Raw genomic sequence first — 11,305 nt, forward strand, 5'->3', positions numbered from 1 at the left:
TTCAGGACGCTGGTTGAGAGAGTCCCCTGGGAGACAGTCCTGAAGGGCAAAGGGGTCCAGGAAGGCTGGACATTCTTCAAGAAGGAAGTCTTAAAGGCGCAGGAGCAGGCTGTCCCTGTACGCCATAAGAAGAACGGGCGGGGAAGACGACCGGCCTGGCTGAACGGGGAGCTTTTGCTGGGACTCAGGAAAAAAAAGGAGAGTTTACCGCTTGTGGAAGAAGGGGCAGGCGACTCAAGAAGAGTACAGGGATCTCATTAGGTCATGCAGAGAGGAAATGAGAAAGGCAAAAGCCCAGCTAGAACGCAATCTGGCCGCTGTCATTAGAGAGAACAAAAAAAGTTTTTACAAATATATTAATGACAAGAAGAGAGCCAAGGAGAATCTCCATCCTTTATTGGATGCGGGGGGGAACATTGTCACCGAGGATGAGGAAAAGGCTGAGGTACTCAATGCCTTCTTTGCCTCAGTCTTTAACAGGCAGACCAGTTATCCTCAGGGTACTCGGCCCCCTGAGCTGGAAGACAGGGACGGCGAGCAGGATGAACCCCCCATAATCCAAGAGGAAGCAGTTAACGGCCTGCTACGCCACCTGGATGGTCTTGTTCAATATCTTTATCAATGATCTGGATGAGGGGATCGAGTGCACCCTCAGGAAGTTTGCAGATGACACCAAGTTGGGTGGGAGTGTTGATCTGCTCGAGGGTAGGAAGGCTCTGCAGAGGGACCTGGACAGGCTGGATCGATGGGCCCAGGCCAACTGTATGAGGTTCAACAAGGCCAAGTGCCGGGTCCTGCACTTCGGCCACAACAACCCCATGCAGCGCTACAGGCTTGGGGAAGAGTGGCTGGAAAGCTGCCCAGCAGAGAAGGACCTGGGGGTGCTGGTTGACAGCTGGCTGAACATGAGCCGGCAGTGTGCCCAGGCGGCCAAGAAGGCCAATGGCATCCTGGCCTGTATCAGAAATAGTGTGGCCAGTAGGAGTAGGGAAGTGATCGTGCCCCTGTACTCGGCCCTGGTGAGGCCGCACCTCGAATACTGTGTTCAGTTTTGGGCCCCTCACTACAAGAAGGACGTTGAGGTGCTGGAGCGTGTCCAGAGAAGGGCAACGAAGCTGATGAAGGGTCTGGAGAAGAAGTCTTATGACGAGCGGCTGAGGGAACTGGGGTTGTTTAGCCTGGAGAAAAGGAGGCTGAGGGGAGACCTCATCGCTCTCTACAACTACCTGAAAGGAGGTTGTAGCGAGGTGGGTGTCGGTCTCTTCTCCCAAGTAACTAGTGATAGGATGAGAGGAAATGGCCTCAAGTTGCGCCAGGGGAGGTTTAGATTGGATGTGAGGAAAAATTTCTTTACTGAAAGAGTGGTGAAGCATTGGAACAGGCTTCCCAGGGAAGTGGTTGAGTCACCATCCCTGGAGGTATTTAAAAGACGAGTAGATGAGGTACTTAGGGACATGGTTTAGTGGGCGTGGTGGTGTTGGGTTGATGGTTGGACTCGATGATCTTAGAGGTCTTTTCCAACCTTAATGATTCTATGATTGTTTGGTGAATGGGGGCTTGTAGTCAGTTCATAATGTGCTGTCTCTGCTCCTTCTCCTCACTTTTCCCCTGCTCCCATGGGATACAGTCCTTCATTAAATTCTTTTCCATGGGCTGCAGTTCCTGTTAGGAACCTGCTCCTTTGTGGGGTCCTCTATGGGCTGCAGGGTGGATATCTACTCTACTGTGGACCTCTCTGGGCTGCAGGGGGACAACGTGCTTCACCATGGTCTTCACCATGGGCTGCAGGGGAATCTACTCTGGCACCTGGAGCACCTACTCATCTTCTTTCTTCACTGACCTTGGTGTCTGCTGAGTTGTTTCTCTCACATTTTTCTCACTCTTCTCCCTCACAGCTGTTGCATCATGGCTTTTCCCCTTTCTTAAATATGTTATCACAGAGGTGCTACCAACATCACCGATTTGGCTCAGCTTTGGCCAGCAGTGGGTCCATTTTGTAGCTGTCTGGAACTGTCTTTGTCTGACATGGGGGCAGCTTCTTGTATCTTCTTCCAGAAGCCACACCTGTAGCCCCCCTACTACCAAAGCCTTGCCATGTAAACTCAATATGTTCTACCCTTCACCTATGTGAATCACATTTTTAAGAATTATTAGGATATACACTCATCACAATCTTCATGGACATCAGCAAAACTTGCTGGATACAGTTTGGAGAAAAGGAGGCTGAGGGGCAACCTCATTGCTTTCTACAGCTTCCTGAGGAGGGGAAGTGGAAAGGGAGGTGCTGATTTCTTCTCCCTGGTATCCAGTGACAGGCCCAGTGGGAATGGTTCAAAGCTGTGTCGGGGGAGGTTTAGACTGGACATTAGGAAGCATTTCTTTACCGAGAGGGTGGTCAAACACTGGAACAGGCTTCCTAGAGAGGTGGTCGATGCCCTATGCCTGCTAGTGTTTGAGGCATTTGGACAATGCCCTTAATAACATGCTTTATCTTGTGGTCAGACAGTTGGACTAGATGATTGTTGTAGGTCCCTTCCAACTGAACTATTCTATTCTTAAAAAAAAAAAAAAAAAAAAAAAAAAATAATCCACACACCAAAGTCAAAATACCATCATCACAACACTGACAAAGGTCAACAGTTTACACATACTCCATCCCTTGTCACTTTACAACATTACAGCAACAAAAATTCCCCACAATTATTCTGCTTTCTGGCAATATCTGGTCCAAGTTTTGCCTGTTACCTCTCCCAGTTACTGTCCTTACCTCAAATTCTTCAAGAGTGCCATGTCAGGTGCCAAATTGACAGTCAGGCATTTATCTTCCAAAGCAACTGCTGTGCCTACTGAGGCCCTGCTTCCCAGGAAGTGGCTGGACATTGCCGGCTGATGGGAAGTAGAGAATAAATCCCCTTTTTGCTTTGCTTCCATGCGCAGCCTTTGCTTTTCTCATTAAACTGCCTTTATCTCAACCCATGAGCTTGTCCATCTTATTTTCTCCCCCTGTCATGTTGAGGAGGGGGAGTGAGACAGGGACTGGGTGGGGGGGTCTGGCAGCCAGCCAAGGTCAACCTACCACAGTCCTTTAAAACCAATTTTTATTAGTGCTTATCTGACTGAATTCTATGGTATTTGTGCAGGGGATTGCTGCAATAAGTTTGTTGTCAAAGTAGTTAGGTCTCATTTCAAGTTGAATGCCACATCAAAACTGAAATGCCTGTTTTTCTTCTCTCCCAAGAAGCAGGATATTTTAATTCCTATGAGAAAACAGAAGCATTTCCAGTGTTTACTGGTGTGATTAGATCACCAGTGATGCAAATTAATCTCTACAGGAAGATTCCCAAACATACCGATGGGGTTCTACTGAAATGGGCTGTGCAGGTTTGTCTGGTATGAGGCTGTATGCCAACCTTTCAGTGCAGTGTCAACAGTTTCATCTTTTTAGCTACACGTTTTCATTTTTACTGCCACATAATGTGGGTAACACAATGTGTCTTATGTTTGACTGCTCATGCTGGACTTAATGTTTATGACTGTTTACTGGGGCAAGTGATCATATTGGAGAATTTAAAATCCAAGATCAAGGGATGTTCATTTCTCTATTTGGAAAGTTGACCCAAAGCAGACCACCAGACTGAGCACTTCCAAATTCTGAGCATAAGTACCTATAGTGTGACTTAGCAGTTCAGTACAATGTAATGATCCAAACTTGATCAGGCTTTAGCTTTATCTTTAGATCCTGTTTGAGCTGAAATTTGCCCTTTTAAGATACCTTTATTAATACTACAGGATCCTTGCTCCAATGTGGGGATGGGAATCTCACTAACGGACATTCCTGAGTTTGATTTTAATGAGCAAACACTGTACCACCTGGCATGACAAGGCACTTAAGCAGAAAATAACAGAGAAAGGAATGTGCAGCTGGAAGGAGAAAAACAAGATAAAGACCATGAAGGCATTTCGCATGATCAGGAAGAACGGGCCAATCTGCTAGAGCATAGATGCGCATGAACACAAGGCTATAACCTATCTGCAAGCTGCAGGTAGCGCGTGTACGCTTCTGCTTGCTATAAAAGATGCTAACAAAGAGCAATAAAGGTCTTTGGTTGCCGTGTCTGCCGGAGTCCGTGCCGCTTTTCACCCCCACAAATGGCGCCCAACGTGGGGCGAAAATGCTGGAACAGAGCACCGGTGGGGAGCCAGCTGAACGAGTCACAGCCAGCGGGAGACAGGGCAGTCTCAGGAAAGAGCTGGAGCCGGAACTTTGAATCATCGCCTCGTCGGAGCAGAGGTGAGCAGCTGGGAAACTTAAAATGGGATCGCAACTAACTAAGGAGGAGGAATCTATACTATGTATTATTAAGAAGCTGTTAGAAAAGCGTGGAGTTAAGTATGATGACCATACCCTCCGCCTATTGCTTTCATGGCTAAAACGAAAGGGAATTCCCCTTGATTCGGCTACTGCTTTTAACGGCGAGCGGGAGACCCGCTACGGGCCGCGGGACTTGCTCAGTTAATGGGGGAGGACCCTGTCAATACGCCGCAACTGCAGGCACGGCTGGCGCCTGAAATTTTAAGACAATCAGCAGACCTTGCGTTTCAAGCAATGGTAAAGGTCCCTGATACAGGACGACCGGTAAAATCCTTTACTAGCATTAAGCAAGGGACCAACGAACCTTATATGGATTTTATCGACAAGCTCCAAGAAGCTATTCAAAAACAAATACAAAATCCTGAAGCCAAAGAGGCATTGCTTATGAAATTGGCTATAGAGAATGCCAATGAGGACTGTAAAAGAGTCTTACAGACATTGCGAAATCCGACCATAATAGACATGCTTGACGCGTGCAATCGTGTGGGTTCAATTACACATAAGAATGAGGTTTTTGCAGCCTGTTTAGCCGCTGCCTTGCGTCCCGGTAACAAAGCGTGTTTCCGCTGTGGAAACTCGGGGCATTTTAAACGGCAATGTCCTGAGAATCCTGTACAGAAGGGAGGATCAGAAGGAATTCAGCAGCCCCCTGGTATTTGCCCGCGCTGCCGCAAGGGGAGGCACTATGTTAATCAATGCCGGTCGAAATACGATCTCCGCGGTCGACCCTTGTCGGGAAACGGGAAGTCGAGCGCGAGGTGGGGGCGCGCACCGACACAAATGCCACCCCAAAATCCCCAACCCCAAAACCCCATGAGACCGCTGTCTCAGCAGGCCTGGATCACCTCAAGGCCAGAACCATCGGCAGTGCCGGAGTGGATGTCTCCACAGCCACCAATCTCTCTATAAACGATCAGACTGTGCACAGGGTGCCCCTCAATGTGAGAGGCCCCCTTGGCCAGGGGCTGAGTGCCCTATTGGTGGGGAGGTCCAGTGCTACTATGCAGGGTTTGTTTGTGTTACCTGGGGTTATCGACTCTGATTATACGGGACAGCTGCAAGCGTTGCTATGGACCCCCTCTCCTCCAGTGTTTATTCCAGCTGGAAGTAGGATTGCACAGCTAGTTCCTTTTAAGAATATGGTTCGTAATCGGGATCCTATTTCCTGGGGAGCTGGTGGATTTGGGTCCACAGGTGAACCAAATATTTTTTGGACTCAGCTTGTCCAAAGAACTCAGCCCACTTTGACCTGCACTCTAAAGAATAAAGGCAGCAAACCGGAACAACTGGTAGTGAAGGGAATGATAGATACAGGGGCAGACGTTACTGTCATCAGTACTGCAAAGTGGCCTGGATCATGGGAAACCATCCCGGTCAACACGGGGCTAGTGGGAATTGGAGGCCTGTCGACGTCCAGGCAGAGTGCCAATTTAATACAGATTGTAAGCCCGGAAGGACAGGTTGCAACTATTCGACCTTTTGTGGTTCCTGCGACGTTAAACCTGTGGGGACGAGATGTCTTGAGCACTTGGGGACTAGTGATTGGCACTGCTCATTCGCATCAACATTTTTAGCGGGGGTCACTGGCGCTCGGCCCACCGTTCGACTCACATGGCTCACCGATCAGCCAGTGTGGGTGGATCAGTGGCCCCTATCACAGGAAAAGGCCGACGCGTTGCGAACGTTGGTGGACGAGCAAGTGAGTCAAGGGCATCTGGTTCCCACCACCAGCGCCTGGAACACCCCAGTGTTTGTTATAAAAAAGAAAAGTGGCAAATGGAGACTTCTACATGATTTACGGCAAGTAAATGCCGTGATTCAAGATATGGGGACGTTGCAACCAGGTATGCCTTCACCGACATTGATACCTCGTCAATGGGACATTGTGATTATCGATTTGAAAGACTGCTTTTTCATGATTCCCTTAGCGCCGGAAGATGCTCCCAGATTTGCCTTCTCTCTCCCAGTTGTAAACCATCAAGGGCCTAGGTTGCGATATCATTGGACGGTGTTGCCCCAGGGCATGAAAAACAGTCCCACAATATGTCAAATGTATGTTGCGCGTGCGTTGTCGCCCATAAGAAACAAATATCCTGACTTAATTTGTTATCACTACATGGACGATATTTTAATCGCCGGACGAGACCCAAAGGAACTCGTCACAGTTATGACAGATATGTTGCAGGTGTTAAAGACATACGGCTTGCAAATAGCTCCTGAAAAGGTGCAAGTGCAAGCCCCATGGAAGTACTTGGGGTGGAAGATTTTAGAACATACGATACAGCCCCAACCCATAACCTTGCAATCTAACATTAAGACACTGAATGACTTGCAAAAACTAGTAGGGACTATCAATTGGGTACGCCCATTGCTGGGAATAGATAATGACATGTTAAACCCACTGTTCAAGTTGTTAAAGGGTAATCCTGAGTTGACATCTCCACGAGAATTAACGACAGAGGCCAAACAAGCGCTAGGAAAAATATCACAGGCGCTTACCGAAAGGCAAGCACAACGAGTAATTGAAGGATTGGGAGTTAACCTGTATGTCCTGAATCAGTCCCGACAAGCAGTGGGCCTCTTAGGCCAATGGGACACCAAGGGTACCCAGGATCCCTTAGCCATCATTGAGTGGGTATTCCTGACGCATCAAGCACCAAAAACGATAGTGACAAGTGTGGAAATGTTTTCGATGCTTGTGCGAAAGGGACACGCGCGATGTTTGGAATTAACGGGCACAGATCTTAAAACAATTTATCTCCCACTGACTAAAGACCACCTTAATTGGTGTGAGGCCTAGAACTACAGATAGCGCTGGAAAACTTTAAGGGACAAATTCTAATTCACTATCCATCTCACAAATTATTCTCCCTTAATGAGGAAATTAGTATAATTCCTGAATCGTTGAGTAAGGAGGTACCTGTCGAAGGACCCACCTTATTCACCGATGGATCAGGACGAACAGGTAAGGCAGTTATAGTGTGGTGTGAGAAAGGGGAATGGAAACATCAAGTTCACCATGTTGTAGGAAGTCCTCAGCTGGTGGAAATATACGCAGTAATTCAGGTCTTTCGCCAATGGGAGATGCCATTAAATTTGGTTACTGATTCTCAGTACGTCGCCAACGTTGTCAGGCGCTTGGAAAAGGCTTGGCTCAAAGAAGTTGATAACGAACCAGTGTTTTTAATGTTCAAACAGGTATGGGACTTGTTGAATCGCCACGTAAACCCGTATTACGTGCTCCACGTGAGGAGTCATACCTCTCTCCCAGGGTTTATATCAGAAGGGAATGCGCGAGCTGATCGTCTCGCTGCCCCCGTATGTACAGTCCCTGTACCAGACGTTTCTACACAAGCCCGATTGTTGCACGAGTTTTTCCATCAATCTGCCCGAATGCTGCGTCGACAATTTGGGTTGACTTGGGACACGGCACGAAGTATTGTACAAATGTGTCCTGACTGTCAGCAATTAGTTTCCATACCCCAAACAGGGGTAAATCCCCGAGGAGAAAAGGCCCTACAGATTTGGCAATCCGATGTTACTCATATCGGAGAATTTGGCAAACAAAAATATGTGCATGTTTCCATCGATACATTCTCCGGAGCTCTATGGGCGACCGCAGAGACCGGAGAAAAAAGCAAAGATATTTTACGGCACTGGAAAGGGGCCTTTGCTGCTCTAGGGGTTCCACACCAGATCAAAACAGATAATGGGCCCGGGTACATAAGTGCAAAAACGCAGGCCTTTTTGGCACAATGGGGCATTCGACATATCACTGGTATCCCTTATTCCCCTCAGAGCCAGGGTATCGTTGAGCGGGCTCATCTCACTCTCAAGCAGCTACTACAAAAACAAAAAGGGGGAATGCTAGGGGAATCACCGCAAGCCCGCCTCCATAAAGCAATATATGTGTTAAATCATCTTACAGTAAGGGAAGACAGGACAGCAGTTGGCAGCCCTAACACGGTAATAGCGAGACACTTTACATCTTGTAACTCAGCTTCTCCGGTAGGAGAAAGGGCTCGGGTGTGGGTCAAGTCATTGGAAAATAGCCAACGGGAAGGCCCTTATGATCTTATAACATGGGGGAGAGGATATGCTTGTGTTTCCACAGGTCGTGGACCTGGGTGGATACCTGCCCGCTGTGTTCGACCGTATCTGGACAAGGAGCCCAAGGAGCCCACAGATGCATCAATGGTTTGAAGTAGATTACTGGGACTTACACAAAGTATCTCATTCGATATTTGGGGAACCACCTAGTGGGCCAGGCCGTGCCGGGGTATATAGGGGACCAAGTGGGTTGCCATTAGCCGTGGACTGGGAACACTAGGCGGTGGAGAACAGTCAACTGAATAATCGAGAGGTGACAGGAATTCCCTGCCTCCAGTGTCCCGGATCAACACATCATGCATGGACTTTGTGCAAATGCAATAATTGCGAAAGAAACTGGTAATGTTACTCTCAGTTCCGGGCAGGAAGGTGCACAAGGTGTAAAGGGCATACCACCGGGAGCGCCGAACCACAGATTCTACAGCTAGTGTGTGGGAGATCACATGGTGTCCCCCAGCTGTGGACTGTGTGGGAAACGGACTGGGAAAGTACCAAACGACAGTGTGACAAATGACTTGGGTGGAAACGGAACAAAAAGAACATAAACCATGACGCCAGTATGGGGGGTGTGTCTTGTGGCTAGTATCACTGTGTGCGGTTGCTGCGTTATGGGCACCCTCACAGCCGAAGAAAAATGTTTGGGTAACTCTGGCCAATCAGACAGGACAGGATTCCATCTGCCTGTCGATATCTTCCCCCAGTAACCCCTTTTCTACCTGCCTAGTGGGGCTTCCTTTAGATAATTGGGACTTGGGCCTGATTAGTCCTTTCAAGGAGGCCTGCGGGGGGACACGACACGCCACTGACAATTGGGATGGATGCCTACCACATCTTAATCACTTGCCAATAGAACCTCAGGAACTCGAGCTATTAGGGTCCATAAAAATGGATTGGTGTTTGTATTTCAATTATTCAGGGGCCAATGTTTCCCGAGCCTGGTCAGTTAACGCTCCCCTGGGAATCTATAAAAATGAATCACTGTGGTGTAACCACACAAGCAGCAATATATCTAAATCATCTAATGCACCTATAGGATTACCCAGGGGGGTCTTTTTAATATGTGGAGACCGAGCCTGGCCTGGCATTCCCTCTCATATTAAAGGTGGGCCGTGTTCGTTGGGAAGATTAACTCTACTAATGCCAAACACATCTATGATCCTAGACCACAGAAGGGGCACCCCTAAGACGCGCAGTAAGCGCAGAGCACATGCCTACACTTCACAATGTGATGATGCTGTCGACCTATGGAACCGGAACACTATAGCTGCGGTTGCAATCTTGGCTCCAGGTGTCGCAGCAGCAAAGAGTTTGGTCACATTAAATAAATTAGGATGTTGGCTAGCAAAACAATCAAATGCAACCTCTGAAGCACTAACGGGATTATTAATGGATGTAGATTCTATACGACATGCTACTTTGCAAAATAGAGCAGCGATAGATTTTTTGCTTTTAGCACAAGGCCATGGGTGTGAAGAATTGGAGGGAATGTGTTGTATGAACCTATCTGATCATTCGGAATCAATTCACCGCAGCATTCAGATGTTGAAGGAAGGAGTACAGAAGCTAAGAGTGGAAGACCCCTGGGACTGGTTGGATAAATTATTCGGGAAATGGGGTCTAAGTGGCTGGTTAAAAGGACTAGCCAAGCTATGAGGGCTATGCTTAGTAATGTTCCTTTGCATCCTGGTTTGTGTGCCGCGTCTGTTACAAGGTATGCGAAAAATGATTGAAAGATCTGTTTCAGCAGTGTTTCTAGTAAAACAAAAAGGGGGAGATGTGGGGATGGGAATCTCACTAACGGACATTCCTGAGTTTGATTTTAATGAGCAAACACTGTACCACCTGGCATGACAAGGCACTTAAGCAGAAAATAACGGAGAAAGGAATGTGCAGCTGGAAGGAGAAAAACAAGATAAAGACCATGAAGGCATTTCGCATGATCAGGAAGAACGGGCCAATCTGCTAGAGCATAGATGCATGTGAACACAAGGCTATAACCTATCTGCAAGCTGCAGGTAGCGCGTGTACACTTCTGCTTGCTATAAAAGATGCTAACAAAAAGCAATAAAGGTCTTTGGTTGCCGTGTCTGCTGGAGTCCGTGCCGCTTTTCACCCCCACAATCCAAAGTCTGCATTCTTGTTGCTTGATGGTACAAAGTACTACAAATGGACTCAGTTTTTGATGTATAATTGTGTGTTATGTGCTGATATGATATGCCATAAATTTGGGAAAGTCATTACTGGTAGCTAAAGAAGAAACAGGTTTTATGTTTATTTGCTATGTCTGATTGAAGAAAATACTGAGACCATTTCTGCTTTATGTTGAGAGCAAATGTATCAAAGGGGCACATCAGCATGAGGAAACAGAACTGAGGACCAGATTTCTGACTCTCATAAAGAATTAAATACAGTGGAAGAAGCAAGTGTTGGCATGTGGGATGTAAAACAGCAGAACATCAGCAGCCTGTAATTTAAATGAAATGAAAATAGAGGTGTAAAACTGATAAGATGGCACTATTGAAATAAAAGCAAGAATCAACACCTACGATGGCAACCCAAAACACTGTGCTTTGAGTGCTTATTTACGTAGATACAAATCTGTACTAGTTTTAAAAAAGTGTTGATTATTAAAATGACTAGAGTCACAGCTTCTTGAAGAAGCTGTCTCACTGTTGCCTTTTGTCCTATGTAACAAGATGTAGATGACAAATAATTTTTTTAATGCCAAATTCTTTTCAGTGCATATTTCTCTATTCCCTATGGGTTTGTGGCCAGTATTGTAGTAACACTTGTAGTTGGGTTTCTCATGCCAATGTTACTTTG

Source organism: Aptenodytes patagonicus, chromosome W (genome assembly GCF_965638725.1).
Source record: "Aptenodytes patagonicus chromosome W, bAptPat1.pri.cur, whole genome shotgun sequence".
Classification (NCBI taxonomy): Eukaryota; Metazoa; Chordata; class Aves; order Sphenisciformes; family Spheniscidae; genus Aptenodytes; species Aptenodytes patagonicus.